The sequence below is a fragment of the Pyxicephalus adspersus genome, chromosome 9, assembly GCF_032062135.1.
Source record: "Pyxicephalus adspersus chromosome 9, UCB_Pads_2.0, whole genome shotgun sequence".
Taxonomy (NCBI): domain Eukaryota; kingdom Metazoa; phylum Chordata; class Amphibia; order Anura; family Pyxicephalidae; genus Pyxicephalus; species Pyxicephalus adspersus.
Window position 1 is genome coordinate 31,134,376 of NC_092866.1, and position 15,954 is coordinate 31,150,329.

Consider the following 15,954-nt stretch of genomic DNA (forward strand, 5'->3'; position numbering starts at 1 on the left):
GGTATATTAAGTGTGGCAGTGTATTTGAAAATCATGTACAGCTTAGTTCCTGATTTCCAGGAAATCCTTATCCACCATCACAATATTCCTTTTCCAGACCCAATTGGCACTTTTGAGTGCATCCCTTCCATTGAATCGTATTCATTTCATCTCATAACGTCATGTAAATAACCTTTACCCCACGTACACAATCATTAATCCTCATCTTTAGTTATCAATGCTATTATGGTGTGTTTGAGGTACAGCAGAACCCATTTAACATTATGACCTTGCTCTACCATTCATACAAACTATGACATTAGAATTGATTCAAATCTGTTTTTCTAAAAAAAATAATACAATATATTGTTTAATCATATGTACTACGCTATATTTACCACATTATCTCAACTAATTTCCTGCTATAATTGGATTGTTTTAATTCATTTTGTATATTTTATATATTTTTTTGATGATATATTTTCTTTTTTCTTTGTTCTATCACAATTCCTTCTTGATGTACAATATGAATATCATTCATTACCAGATTATGCACGTTCTGTAACTATCACTATTGGATGACAATTGTGATTGTATCAGCTTATGTCCATGGTATGTATTGAATCTGATCATACTTTTGAACATTTACTATTATGTTTTTTAACTAAAAAACAATTTGTAATTCACAATGTACAATAGACTACCTATTCAGAACATGAACTAATTTACCCATTTAATATGCTCTTAGTCTGCGGTACAACCGTTATTGCAAAGTCCCCTGAAGAAGCCCTCAGAGGCGAAACGCGTTGGGACACCAATTAGAAAACCATCTCAATATATCCAGAAATGGCATGTCTATCTAACAGGTCAAAAGGAACCCCCATGTCTAAAAACATAGAGGGTTGACCTTACTTATCTGTATTTGTATGCTGAACAATACTAATCTCGTTTTATATTTATATTATTTTCTGGAAATCAGGAACTAAGCTGTACACGATTTTCAAGTACACTGCCACACTTAACAAATACCCTGGCTTTCCTACTTTCTTTTCATTCTTGCATTTATCAACATCAGGGTATGTAGCCTATCTCGATTAATGGAATTTGATTAGCGAATCTCTCTCTTTTATCAAATATTTAGGGGAGTTATTATGCTATTTGCACTTAACCAATGTTTACATGTGTTTGTTCTGTGCCTTAAGGTTTTGAGGGGGAGTGGTAGTTTCTCCACCCCTCCTGAAACATGGTAATCTGGCAATGCTTAGTACACAATACAGTCATTCGAAAATGGCAAAGTAATGCAATAATACTATAGACACCCAAAGGACTACAATCAGCAATATCTTATAGCTACCTGCTAAGAGGTTAATGGGTACCTCAGGAGCCTACTTCCTTCAGAAGAGGACTCCATAACAGCTTACCTAAGGAGACCCTCAGGAGACAAGGAGAGCAAGCAAGAGAGCAAGCAAGCAATTGAAGAGAGATCTAAATTCAGATCCCATTTTTATATAGTAAATTCCATTAAGTATCCTTGGGGCTCTTGGATTGGTTAGTGGGTGTGTTCTGTACGATGACATTCGGTTGACACTCACCCCACTAAATTGGGATTGGTTATTATAATTTGATGGACCTCCCAGCTAAATTTGACATGTGAATCTGGAGCTGGAATCTAGGTTTAGGGGTCAACAAAAGGTCCAGCTGGGTCATCACCCCAACCCACCTGTGCAGGTATTCATCCATCTTCTGCTAACTCAGGCTTGATGGATTTACTACCCCTTGAGGGTCCTACTGGTAACCAGTTTGTTATGGGAACTAGATCTTGTGTACTGGAATGTTTATTATCTGTATTCTTTATTGTTCCTTGGTTGAGGTTCTTTGATAACCACTGATTAGACATCCCCTAGGTGATCCAGATGGCAAGTACAATGAAAAACAGGTTTCATGTTTAAACACAACATTCCTGTACCTATACACACATACACTATATATACATATATATATATATATATATATATATATATATCCACATTAATCTATAAATATCTTTAAACAATCTTGAGGTGCAACACCCTTCTTCTCACCTGCCCAACCTTCAGAGCAACTGTCCTATTGGGGGTAAAAAGTCAGGAAAAATCTTTTTGTAGTTACTTTTTTTTTTAGTTTTTTGGTTGGGTAATTTCACAGTCATTTCATGCTTGCCCCCTTGTCCCCGACTATGGGAACCACTAGGGTATTATTTTTCAACGTACAAGGGTTAAATACACATTCTAGAGAAGCGTACAGCAATCCTAGCAAGATTATATAGTCTGAAAACCCAAATAGCCTTTTTTGCAGGGAATGCATTTCAAGAAGGTTAGTATGCCTTCCCTGCGAAATAGACATTATCCCATCGGCTATCATTCATGTTCCTCAGATGTGAGAAATGAGGAGTATCTATTTTAATTGCTTCCTCTATTCCCTGGAAACTAAGTGATATATATAGAGATGGTGAGGGACGCTATCTTTGTGTGAAGGGAACAGTGGGAGAACAAGCGTTATCTTGGCAACTATTTACATGGCCCCCACCAACCAGGGACCTTTTTTGAAATCTATTCTGGAACATCCTGAGGGATTTAGGGAAGGTACCCTGGTTTTGGCAGGAGATTTTAATTTTACTCCAGAGCCAATGCTTGATTCAAAGAAGGATGATTCTGGTGGCGTTCCTAGGGTTGGAAATAGACTTAAAAAATGTTTTCTCAGCCACCAACTCCTGCAGGCCTGGCGCATTATTAATCCCGGTGAAAGAGATTACACTGTTTATTCTCATGCTCATTAGACCTATTCTGGAATTGATCACTTCTGGGTCAGCCAGGGAAGCGCTACATAGGTGAAATGTTGCTTTCGGACCACTCACCAGTAATTCTATATATTCAGCTCATGCACGAAAGGCCCAGGTTCTGGAATTGGAAGTTAATTAGGAATCTCCAGAAAGACTTAGTGGTGTTAAAGTGGAACAGAATGGGAATTGTGCAATTACTTTGCCATTCACTGTACACAAGAGAATAGCCCTTTGGTTGTATGGGAAGCTCACAAGGTCGTCATACGGGGCCACTTAATAAAACACGGAGCAAGACTTAAAAAGGCCAGACACTAGGAGATCTTAAAATCTGAAAGGGAAGCACAAATAAGATGCTATGGGGAACTGACTCAAAAATTGATTTCTTTGAGAGCCTAGTTATCGCTGCTGTGTCTTAATAAAGCCAAAGCTATCTTAGCAAAATGTAGAAGATCCTATTATGAATACGGAAATAAGTGTAGTCGTACTTTGGCGAGAGCTTTAAGGGGACAAATGGAGCGTACATTTGTTCCTTTTTTTGTAGATCACTCTACAATAATAAGCGATATCAGGTTCAAAACATTGCTAATGAATTTAAAAAAAAAATATTACCTTTCTCTATATATTATTGATGACTGTAATCCTGTGTCCCAATCAGTTTCTAGAGTAAATGCGGTGAGGGACTACTTGTCTAGGGTTTGGATGCCGACACTTTCATCTTGCACAATTGAAATATTGGAATCTGATAATAGCAGTGAGGAAATCTTACAAGCAATAGCAAGTACGCCATCGGACAAAACCCCAGGCACTGATGGTTTTTCTATGGCATATTACAAACAATTCAAGGAGACATTAGTCCCCCACATGGTTAAGACTTTTAACACCCTCTCAGTGGGGGCAACCTTCCACCCAGACTCTTTGAGAGCGTATATTACAGTAATTATGAAGGAGGGGAAGGATCCAGCCAACTGCTTCAGGTATAGTCCCTTATATATCCTTATATATATCCTTACTCAACCAGGACCTCAAATTGTTCACTAAAATTCTGGCAATGAGACTACAGAAGGTCATTGGTAAACTGATCCACACTGATCACGTGGGATTCGTACCACTTAGGGAAGCCAGGGGCAATACTATTAAGGCTCTTAAATGGATTAAATTTGCTCCCACACATTCTTCACGTTTTCCTGCTGTCCACAGACGCAGAGAAAGCATTTGATAGAGTAGACTAGACGTTCATGGACCAGACTCTGATACACATTGGGCTGGGGCAGAAAATGTTGGTCTGGATCAGACCCATTTACTCCCGCCCCTCAGCGGTGATCAGGGTTAATCTCCAATGGTACTAACCAAGGCTGCCCCCTTTCCCTGCTTATTTTTATTTTGACACTAGAACACCTGTTGAGGGCCATAAGGGCTAACCCAGACAACTTGTTTGGGAGTGGCTAATCATTTGTACAAAATTGCCGCTTTCACGGATGACCTTTTATTTGTTCTGTTTAATCCGGGTACTTCACTCCCGAATCTAATGAAGTAACTGTCCCTGCTTGGATCCCTTTCAAATTTCAAAATAATTATAGTAAATCAGAAGCACTGAACATTTCGTTATCTTGAAATCAAAAAGAATCATCGCTTTACATGGGCTTCAAATGGATTGAAATATCCTGTTGTCTTTCTGTCTGGAGATTTGTCGGAAATATTCAATTTTAATTTTTTTACCCCTATTTCAACAGATAAGATCTGATCTATTGAAAGTGGAAGTCACCTGGTTCGGCAGGATCCAGGTGATTAAAATTTATGTTTTACCAAGATTTCTCTACTTTTTTCAGACCTTACCAATTTGGTTCCCGAAATCCTTCTTTGATAGTTTTAATACGGTACTTTTACGGTTTATATGGGGAGATTGGAAGCCCAGATTGAACCGTAATTTACTTTTTCAATCTAAAGTGACAGGTGGGTTGGGTGCCTTTTTCACTCTTGAAGCGTGTATCCAGGTGGGTTCCCCACTGGTCAGCATGGCTGTTCTACTGATGGCTTGCACGGTGACTGGAGGTCCAAAGGGCAGATCCAAGGGTTTGTGCTTGTGCAGAGCTTTAACCAACATTACGTCTCTGGGCTTGAATAGGTGCCTCGGTTGATCTGTAGGGAGAGGAAAAGAGAGAGAGAGATATCTCCATAGTTGCTGTTCAATTTTCAATAAGTTTAGCTACATATTGGTCTTGGATTTGTTGGAGATTAAAATTAAAGGGTCTTTAGCCCAGGGGGTGGGAAAAGGTCTTCCAATTAAAATTTCAAAAGGTGACAGCTTATTAACTGGGTTGGGTGTCAATTCTTATTTCTGCTAGAATGGCTGGTAGTTATTTGTCCCATTTATGGAATGTCCTTCCAGTTAATTTCCTAAGTTTGTCTTTGTCTTTCAGTGCCCTATTTGTCCTTTCTACTACTCCAGCACTCTGGGGGTGATATGGGATGTGGAACTTCCATTCTATGTTCATCATTTTGAAATCTCCTGCGTGACTTTAGAAGTGAATGGAGTGCCATTGTCACAGTTTATTCTTACTGGGCATCCAAATCTGGGGATGATCTCCTTGCATAGTATCTTAGCTACTGTCCTTGCATTTTCTTTCCTGACTACAAAAGCTCCTACCCATCTTCTGAATCTATCTGTAACATCACTAACATTATCTGACATCCATTGAAAGCCTTTGGCATGTGTGTAAAATCAATTTCTAACTCTTGTAATGGACCCTGTGTAGGTAAAAAATGGTCATGTTGTCCTGTTTCTTCCCTTGCACATTATTTCTGGCACATGTTAAACAGTGGGAAAGTATGGCTTGCGCGTGTTCCTTTAAATTTTGGGCACAAAAGCGCTTGTGTATTTCTTGTGTTGTGGTCTTAATGCTTTTATGTCCCATACCATGGATTTGAAAACAAATGAGGGGTACTGCTATCTGGAGCAGCCCTACAATCCTTCCTTTTGACCAGATTCCAAAGGAATCTAGGGTCAATCCTTCCTTTTCCCAGAATTCAATGTCCTGTGAAGTGGCAAAGGACTGTAATTGTGTTAGAAATGTGTTGGTTTCAGTTGAAGCTGGGATGGCGAGCAGAAGTGTATCAGGGGGGCCAGTGGTGGGTGTGGTAGACTGAGCAGAGACTTTGGCATGAAATCTGCTAGTCTGTTGCCCCTGGCATGGAAGGAATTGGAAGAAGTGTGTGCTTGACATTTACCAATGGCTATTTGATTGAGGAAGTGAATTTCCGTGATACATGAGTGTGACTCTGGCACTTCATCCTCTGGCCCTTTACGACCTAAGAGGGCAATGAGCACAGTGACAGTACCGCTGTTAGCAGGAGCATATTTTACACTTAGTCCTGCAGTGGATGCTAGAATAACTTCATAACCGGACAACCTTTGTGCTGTTATGTGTTGAGTGGTTCAATTCTTAAGCAAGTGTAGTACAGCATGGGATGTGTAAAGTATCATCTCGTGACCCAAAGTTAGAAGTGAGACTACAGCCATTGCACACGCAGCCAGCACACGCAGACAGGCTGGCACGCCTTGCACAGTAACAGGCAGTGTCTTAGAGACATATGCAACAGGCCTCAATTTACCTCCAGGCATCTGAGCAAGCACAGCAGCCATGGTTTTACAATTCTCTTGCATACAATACAAATGGTACATTGAAATTCGGCATTTCCAACGCAGGGGCAGAGGTCAGGGATTCTTTTAACACCACATATGCTTTAGTCATTTCAGGTAACCATTGAATGTTATTAGAGGCACTGGGGTGGTACTAGGACGGAGCTGTGAGTCCCAATACGAGCAGTCAAGAATCCAGTGTCTGCAAAAATTGATCATGCCAAGAAAGCTGAGCAGCTTTTTCTTTGTCTGTGGGCAAGGCAGACTGGTAATGGCATGGACACAGTTGGGAGCTAGCAGCCGGGATCCTGGGGTTAAAGGCATTCCCAGGAATGTGACCTGTTGCAGACAGAACTGAACCTTTTCTGCGACACCCTTTGTCTCCCTTTTCCAGAAAACACAACAATGACACCGTGTCCCTCTGACATGCCTCCTGAGAGGGGCTACTGTACATAACAATAAAGTGGAACCATGCTGCGACTGCCAGTTGGCAACCACCTGCTGGAGGGCAATTAAGAAGACTGGCAGGGAGTCAACAAAGCCCTGGGGTAAGTGGCACCAGGTATATTGTTGTCCCTTGAAAATAAAAGCCATAAGGGGCTGAGTCTCAGGCGATAATGGTATTGAGAAAAATGCATTGGCCAAACAAATAACATTGTAAAATTGGGTCTCGGACAGTACTGCTGTAAGGATGGTACTAAGATCTGACATTACCGGTGTCAGGGGTGTAACCAGCTCATTGATGGCTCTGAGATCCTGTGTAAAGCAGTATGAGCCATCTTTTGACAGGATTTACTGGAGTGTTATAAGGAGAGCAAGTTCTCTTAAGTATGCCTTGCTGGCAGAAAGATTGAATCATGGGTGCTGAGGAATCTTCCTTGTCTTAAAGGATACTGCTTTTGGTATATTGGTTTATGTGATTTTGTAAGTGCTGTATATGGGGTGCAGTCCAGGAATCCCATGTCATATGGTCCGGTGGACCATGTGCTGTCAGAAACTGAAAAATCCAATAAGGTCAGTTGCAAGGCTGTATTGACACTAATCCCTCCCTTTGGGTCAACAACCAGTGACATTCCCAGAGATCCCATCAGGTCTCTTTTTAACAGGTTAACTGGGCAACTAGGTAATACCTTGAATGAGTGATGTGTAATGTATTCTCCATGTACTGTACATATGGGAACTTGAGGTGTGCGTCTTGTAGGGGTGATGACTCTGTTTATTCCCACAGAGGGCCCACCAGATGTAGATAGACTTGACCAGGATCGGAGGACAGAACAAGTCGCTCCTGTGTCTACTAAGAAGTCTATCAGGAAATGTCTTACTTCTAATGTGTTTACTGGGTTTTCATCAGCCTGGCCAGAGATCTGTAACATAGTGTTGGTGGAGTCCCTGTACACGGGGCTTGGACGACTTAGGCAGCTCAAAACATCCTGCAGCATCCTTTGTTAATAACTGGGCAAAAATGTTTGGGGCATCTAAAGTGCACCAGTTGGCAATAATCATTTTGGCAGTGCGCCCATATTCAGGAATCATTCCATTATTCAGTGACTGAGTAAATTCTATACTCAAATCTCCTCCTAATCCTAAACCTGCTTCTTCCTTTCACACTTTCCTAAACCTTCTAGCATAATCACTTATAGTTTCTCCTGGCTTTTGCTTGCATGCTAATGCAGTAGCCATGGATTTCCTATCTCCGTGTAATCTTACAAACTCAGTGTGTAACTCTTCCCATAACGTTTTATAGTGTGCTTCAGTTATAAAGGGATAACTATTTACATTTGTTTGTGCAGGAATTGGGATGGATCGGGACATTTTATGTTCTCCGTTCCATTTTCAGGTGTAATGTAAAGGGGTCAGTGTAATAACCTCCTGCTCTACAGTTAACAATATAGGGGGCATCCCTGTTGTCAGGATTCTAGCACACTTTTATATGTTTTTTTTTTTTTTTTTTACATGTTTCTTATGGGGATATTTAGGTTCCTTTGGGTTATTCCCCTTACCTTGGGAATTTCCCATAGTTGCAGTATAAATTACAGTATAAATATCAGACGGTTATACACAGTAATTGTTAATTCAGTTAGTTCAGTTAGTTCAGCAGGTAGCTGCAGTGCTCGCTGGCATCCTGTTCCCAGGACCACTTACCAAAACGCAGCTTAGGTCACATTACTGCTTGCCCGAGGCAACCACAGCAGTGAGGATTGACCCAACCTCACCTTGGCAACCAGATTAGAACACAAACTTATCTTTTATACAATATTTCTTATACTTCTATATCATGCAACAAAATTCTTATACCCCATACAATAAAACAGAGGTCATGAGTGTGCACAAATCCAATAAAAGATTTCCCAAATCTTCCTAACTAAAGACCCAGTCCTTCTATGAGGGAGTCTACACTGCCACAGTGCTTAGGTTCGTAAGATATCTACAGGGACCCAGGGGAGGCAGAGGTAGAAAAGAAAATTTCTACTTACCTGATCCTAGTCTTTTTAAGGTAGATGTCCCACTTCTGAGGCCAAACTGTTAAGGCGATTTCCTATTGATCCCAGACCAATATTTCCCTCTCTATCATGACCTCTGTTTTCAACGCGTTGGGAGCAGTGAATAACACACACGCAGCTTAAGCATATAGTTATATCACGTCTCAAAACTTTATTATCACATCGCAGTTTATATAGTCAGACAACAAGGTGGAAGACACTTAGTAGTTAGTCAGTAACAAGAAACTTAATTAACAACTTCGCTGAGCAAGATATTTCAAGGTAAGAAGCTTCAAGGTAAGGATGGAGCAAATATTGACCTACTGATAAGGAGGATATAACTAGTTTCGACACAACTCAATTATCTGCAAAATATAGCAAAGAATACAAAAACTTAAATTCGAAACTCAGCAAAATTATATTCCTTACAACTACCAAATGGACACACACACCGCCCAAAGCACTACATAGATTGTATGACTTCAGGTGTCATTTACATGATCACCTGCGGGTGTGGCACCTACTATATGGGGAAAACGAAGAGACCCGTACGAAAACGCATCTATGAGCATATCTATGCCATAATGAATGGGAAAATTACCACTCCACTGAGCTATCATGTACCCCACAAAACACAATTTCGATCCGCAAGGATTAAAATTCTTTGGTCTGCAACATATTCCCCCCAATCCTTGGGGTGGCGACAATGAAAACCTTCTCCTACGATTGGAATGTAAATGGATTGTGACTTTCCAAGCCACTAAACACCCCGGCCTTAATGATCTGTTGAGTTTCAAACCTTTTCTTCCCAAACTCTGATTCTCCCTAACCCTTAGTTTACAACAAACATCTACCCTTTCCAAATTTGCATTAGGCATCTTTTGGTCACTATCTCATAATTTCCCACATTAAATATCCCTGATATCTGACCAAAATTAACACACACTCATAATCCTTATAGGTGCAAAAAAAACATCCTTTTCTTCAGATACACTTCCATATATCTCTTATTCCTTATATGGGAAAAACATTATTTTCTTCTTGTTCATCATTCTTCTTATATATACACTCAAATATATATTTAAATTTTAACATCGGCACCCGCTATGCCTTTAAGAACTTTCACGATGCAAAAGCTTTGCACTCTTAAAATATATATGTTACCGTGTTTCCCCGATTTTAGGACATCCCCATTAGGTAAGCCACCCCCGATTTTTAAAAAAATAATTAAAATAAGACACTCACCCGTTTATAATGAGCGATCATGAGTGACTTTCAACAATAAATGTGTACTGTAGTCTTCTTCATGGAAAAATAAGACATCCCCTGAAAATAAGACCCAGGGCATATTTTGGCATTTCAAAAAATATAAGAGAGTGCCTTATAATCGGGGAAACAGGGTATACGACAATTTTCAGAATTACTTTAATATCTATGTATACATGTATATATCTATGTATTCGTTACATATTAAAAGCACTGTATTTTCTGTACCTTTCATATATGATTAACCAGCTCTGTTTTTGTAACTAATGTATATTACATACATTTTTTCAATGTTTACCCTTTTTTTATAAAGTGCATTTGGGTTTTTGCTATCCCTCACAACACACCATATCCACTCATCCACACATTACACACAATCTGGGTCTAATAGACCCATTATCATCCTATGTCTCCACATAAAACATCCTCTACATATACCTCTTCCCTATCATCCCTCCCACTCACCTACCCTCACCTACTAACCCCCATAGTATGCACCTCCAGATGTAATTCCCAGTACTTGCATACCCGCCCCCTGCAGCATCCTCATCCCTACATCCTATCACCACTTGTGTCGGACTTCCCATATCCATCATAGTCCAATCTATTCACGTTACACCAGTAGGTTCACTCCCTAAACCGCCCCCTATTTTGAATAGGGGCGGCACCATTAACTATCCCAACACCTAGAGACATTTATGCCTTAGGAATCTAACGGCGCATGCGTCCTCACACTTCCTCCATCACAACAAACAGGGTGGAAGTGTTTACTGACACTACAGCGCACGCGAAATCACACTGTGCATGGGCGGAAGCATCATAATCTCACGGACACTTCCCCTTAAAAGGACAGACACTGAGACTGTCCTTCCACGCCATTTTTTTGCACAGTGCCTCCACTGCACGCAACAGCTCTGCCTATAGCTTTTCAACAGCTATACCAGGTACAGCCTATTTTCTCTCTGAACCTATTCCATCCTTTCATGTCAACTCACTTGTGACCACTATACTAGCAACTAATAATAATATCACCAATAACTAATATTCCATTCACTTGCACTCTGCTGTTAACATATCAATCGTACTGAACCTAAACCTTATCCACCATCACAATTCTCCTTTTCCAGACCCAATTAGCACTTTTGAGTGCATCCCCTCCATTGAATCAAATTCATCTCATCTCATAACATCATGTAAGTAACCTTTACTACACGAACACAATCATTTATCATCATCTTCAATTATCAATACAAATATGGTGTGTTTGAGTTATAGCAGAACCCACATAATATTATGACTCTGTTATGCCATTCATACAAACTATGACATTACAATTGATCTAAATCTGTTTTCCTAAAAATAATACAATATATTGTTAAATCATATGTGCTACACTATGTTTACCACACTATCTCAACTAATTTCCTACTATGATTGAATTGTTTTAATTTGTTTTGTATATTTTATATATATTTTTGATGATATATTTTTTCTTTTGTCCTATCATAAAACCTACTTGATCTGCATTATTAATATAATTCATTGCCAGATTATGCATGTTTTGTAACTATCACTATTGGATAACAATTGTGATTGTATCAGCTTATGTCCATGGTATGTATTGAATCTGATCGCACTTTTGAACATTTACTATCATGTATTATAACTTGAAAACAATTTGTAATTTACATAATTTACTTAATTTATGTACAATACACTACCTATTCAGAATATGAACAAATTTACCCATTCAATATGCTCATATGCAGCCTGCTGTACAACCTCTATTGCAAAGTCCCCTGAAGAAGCCCTAAGAGGCGAAATGCGTCGGACAATAATTGGAAAATTACCTTAATATATTCAGAAATGCTATGTCTAGCTATCAGGTCAAAAGGAACCCCCATGTCTTAAAACATGATGGGTTGACGTTTCTTATCTGTGTTTGTATGCTGAACAATACTAATTTTGTTTTATATTATTTCCTGGAAATCAGGAACTAAGCTGTACACATTTTTCAAATACACTGCCACATTAAACAAATACACTGGCTTTTCTTCTTTCTTTTCATTCTCACATTTAGGCTATTTATGTTGTATGTATCTTATCTGTACTTCATTTTAAAATAAAAATGTGCACTTTGTTTGTAACTCTTGCCTTTGTAACTGAAATTTTTTTTCCTTTTTTCATCTGTTCTGTAATTGTGTATTTCCTTTTTATGTTTTATGTTCCTTTAAAAATAATTAAAGATCTGATAGAAGAGGTTTTTGGGTAAAAGTGGTTTATATGTGTATTTTTTTTGCAAGCATCATATATAAACATACTACACAGAACATCTCATATATTGTTAAGGGGCCCTTTGTATCTTTTAATCTAAATAGCGTACAACTACTTTAGCTGTAAACTGTGTAGCAAGACAACGTGCAACTACTTCAAACATCAGTTAACCATGCCCTGTGGCTTCCCCTGGGAAATGTATAGGACGTACTGATTCTGAATGGCCAAGAGAAAATACTGTTGATTGGTATATATAGATAATAGATAACAACAGATGCTAAGCCCTCAACTGTGCTGGCTGAGGAGGACGGAATGCCGAGTGTGGAGGAGGCCCAAAGCACAGTGTCTTCAGTTCCAGAAGTGGCCCAGGTTAGCCAGGCTGTTCCTGAAATCCTGGCAGAGGTAGGCAAAGGTAACCCATAAGCCCCTATGAAAGAGAAATAAAAAATGCAAACATGCAGTAGGTTCAGACCCTACCAACATTCAGTCATGCGCTAATATTTCACAAGTGGAAACTTCAGGTAGTGCTGCCATTGCACCAATGGAACTTTCAGGTGGAACTGCCATTACACAAATGGGACCATTGGATACCAGTGTTATCCAGGTAGACCAGTCAAGTGCTACCCTTGCACAGTTGGAATCTTCAAGTAGTGCTGTTACACTAATGGAACCAACAGGTACTGATGACCTCAATGTAGACCAATCAGGTGCTACCATTGCACAAATGGAACCCTCTGGTAGCGTTACCATTACACATATGGAACTTTCAGGTACAGCTAATATTGAGTTGGCTCAGTTAGGTGCTGATGCCACAAAAACAAGTGTTGTTGTTTTGGATATAGCATTGTAAGATTCAGAAGTCTTGAGTATCAGAACTGATTTCATATAAGATGGGTCAGACGCAGAATCGGGACAATGGATGTCTTTGGAATTTGTTGCCTCAATGTGAGGGGTATAAAGGGCCCGACCAGAAGGGCTGCCTTGTTTAATGTGTTGGCTAATGATGAATGTCAATTATTTTGTCTACAGGAGTGCGCTATAGCCCTGTTATTTAGGTATAGTTTATCTAGTTATCTGCATAAATATGGAAATTATATCCCCTATCAATGCATATAGATATTCAATTAAAGAAGGTTCATGCACAAATAATAGCTAGTCATTCAAACAGTTTAATTAAGAAAACAAGGTAAGACAAAGTACACAGCAATATTGTCAGATATTTAAACACATAGGAACTTCAATTATTGATACATATATATATCACATGGACATAGTTATTAGTAGTAACCCCTGTAAGAATCTAGTAACTCCTCAGTACACAATACAGTAATTATAAAACAGCAAAGTAATGCAGTAATACTTTAGACACCCATAAGAATATAATCAGGAAAATCTTATAGCTACCTGCTAAGAGGTTAATGGGTATCTCGGGGGCCTACGTCCTTCCGAAGATAACCTCATAACAGCTTACCTAGGGAGACCCTCAGGAGACAAAGAGGACCAGCCCGCCAGAGAGACGAGCAAGAGCAAGAGAGCTAAATTCTCTCAGTTCCCCTTTTTACATAGTTAATTCCAATTAGGTAACCTTGAGACTCTTGAATTGGTTCCTCAATGTGATCTGTAAGATTACTATTGGTTACTGTAACTTCAGGAAGTTACTAGGCCTCCTAGCTAAGTTGATATGGGAAGCTGCAGACAAAGCCAGGTGGGGGTCATCTAATTTTAGTTGTCACCAAAAGGTCTGGATGGGCAATTAACCCAACCCATCTGTTCAATTACTTCTGTGAAGTCCTACACTTCGAGACCCCCTAGGAGGGCCCTATGGCCAGTACAAAGAAAAACAGGATTCGTGTTTACACACAACATTGCTGCACCTATACACATACATTATATATACATCTATGAATACATCTATATATATATATATATATATATATATATACCTATACATATCTATTTACATATTCATAAACAATCTTGAGGTGCAACAAGCCCATCACCCCAACTATGGCCATCTTAGGAATTCCTGGTGTCATGGAATGTCTCTATGGTCTGGCGATAGTGCCAACTAGGCAACAGGTGTGGGGATGCTATTTAACGGTAACCAATAGATTATTTTTTCTTGCACTGAAGTAGTACCTGGTAGAGCTCTTCCAGCAAAAGTCAAGCATGCTGACAATAAATTCAAAATCCTTAATGTGTATGCACCTGTAGACAAACAGAGAGAGGCATTCCTAAATACCATCCAGCTCTTTATTACAGGATCATTGCCTGTCATTGTTTGAGGAGACTGTTTTTTGCCTGGAGGTTTGGCTAGTCTAGAACTGACCACCACCTTGTATGGTTCTATTTCCTGACCCGTGTCTCTTCGGAGTACATAGAGAGCATGCTGGCCGACTTTGAACATGACCCTCAGCCCGATGTTGTCATCATCAACTTGTGTATATAGGATGTTATCAGGTATCATAAGCAATCACTGCAAATGTACAAAACCAACCTGGACCACCTGTTTATTCGGCTCACCGAGGTGCTGAGCCCCAAATGTCTGGTGATATGCAACATGTCCATGTCTGTTGGATTCAAATCTGGTGAAGTGCTGGAGTACCCAATTCCTAATGTGCGCTGGAACATCATAGAAGGGAATTTCTACAGCGCCACACTGGCAGATTTGCACCATTTGGATGTGATTGACATGCACTTCCACTTACGCTTCGAGCTGCGCTCCAGGGTTAAAGATGCCACCCACTGGAATCAGCTGGGGGAAGTATACCTGCATTCTGATGGCTCATATTGATCAAGCCTGGGGCGTGCAGCAGGAACAGCAGGAGGAGGAGGCGGTGGGCCCTCAGACGGAGAAAGGACGGCATTAAAAGTTGAGGCCATCACCTCTATGGACAGTGTAGAAGTTGTAGCTATTGGGGACATGAATGGATGAAAGCGATTATAATCTGTCCCTACCCACTATGTAGCGAAACCACATGAAAGGGAATGGGCTTGGCGGAATCAGCGGGGAAAGAAGACCCTGTTGAGCTTGAGTCTAGTCTGGCATCTAGAGCTGGGTACTGGGCAGTGGGCAGACGGCAGGCGGCAGCAGTAAGAGCAGGGGAAGCTAAATTAGCCAGGAGAGATGCTTCTCACAAATACAGACATTTTCCTGTTTATTTTGATAGATTGCAAGTGGTATCCGAATTAAATATCTGTATTTGTTTTTACAGAAATACAGAATTTTTTCTGTTTATTTTGATAGATAGCAAGTGGTATCAGAATTAAATATCTGTATTTTTTTAAACAGAAATACCGAAATTTGTATGGCTTTTTTGATAGATAGCAAATAGTATCAGAATGAAATATCTGTATTAAATTTACAGAAAATTTTCTGTTTATTTTGATAGATTGCAAGTGGTATCAGAATTAAATATCTGTATTTTTTACAGAAATACAGACATTTTTCTGTTTACTTTGATAGATAGCAAGTGGTATCAGAATTAAATATCTGTATT

At 39.6% G+C, this 15,954-nt stretch overlaps 1 long non-coding RNA gene across 1 annotated transcript in view; it reads right to left on the minus strand.

The window, feature by feature from the left end:
- Window positions 1-1,036: 1,036 nt before the first annotated feature.
- LOC140338354 (uncharacterized) overlaps window positions 1,037-15,954 on the minus strand; it is a 30,965-nt gene continuing 16,047 nt past the window's right edge. The window contains exon 4 of the long non-coding RNA XR_011922231.1: window positions 1,037-4,933. This is a non-coding gene — a long non-coding RNA (uncharacterized lncRNA). The remainder of the gene's footprint in view (window positions 4,934-15,954) is intronic.